Here is a 782-nt window from a genome sequence, read left to right on the forward strand (position 1 = left end):
TGTGTGTGTGTGTGTGTGTGTGTGTGTGTGTGTGTCCTGACACAGCTGAGGTTCATCTGTCAATCAGCACCTGGTGGTACTATCTCCATCCCTCTGCACCACATCGTTCAGCTCACCAGTGTGAAGTCTGATTCCAGCTCTGCTCCAGTTATTCTGCTCTACTTCCTGTTTCCAGTCAACTAACTCGGTTGTCTTTCTGCCTCAGGTTCCCTCACTGCTCTCTGCCAGCCTCAGCCTGAAGCCACTGCTTCGGTCCAACCGGCTGCTCCACTCTACACCACGAGCACAGCATCCCAGAAACCTGTTCAGCTCCCCCTTCAGGCTGCATGCCTCGCCGGTCCAAACCACCAGCCAGGAGGTAGGCCTCCCTGCTCTCCACATGCTGGAGCCGTCTCCTCAACAGCTAATGGAGGAGCCCAAGTAGCTAAGCTCGACTCGTCTCACCTCTGCCTGGCTGGTGAGGGTTTGTACTGCAGCCAGCCTGGACATCTTTCTTTGACCTGTCCTGTACGGTCAGAAGACAGCGCTCACCAATAGGAGGTGGGATGTTGGTGAGCCATGGCCAGGCCCCTGTGAAACATCTGGAGCTCTTCTCACCTCTTCCAGTCCTCACTGAGTCAGGTGCTGAGTCCAACTTCCTAAATTCTGATCTCACTCTCCAGTGAGGCATTTCACAAGAGCTGCTCAGTTCACCACAACAAGTCAGCACTTTGAATGGGCAGCTTCTGGCTTGGGTCACCCACCGTGCTGTTCCTGGTGATCACAGTGAATTAATCCAGTTA

The sequence above is a fragment of the Stegastes partitus genome, unplaced genomic scaffold (genome assembly GCF_000690725.1).
Source record: "Stegastes partitus isolate 25-593 unplaced genomic scaffold, Stegastes_partitus-1.0.2 Scaffold564, whole genome shotgun sequence".
Classification (NCBI taxonomy): Eukaryota; Metazoa; Chordata; class Actinopteri; family Pomacentridae; genus Stegastes; species Stegastes partitus.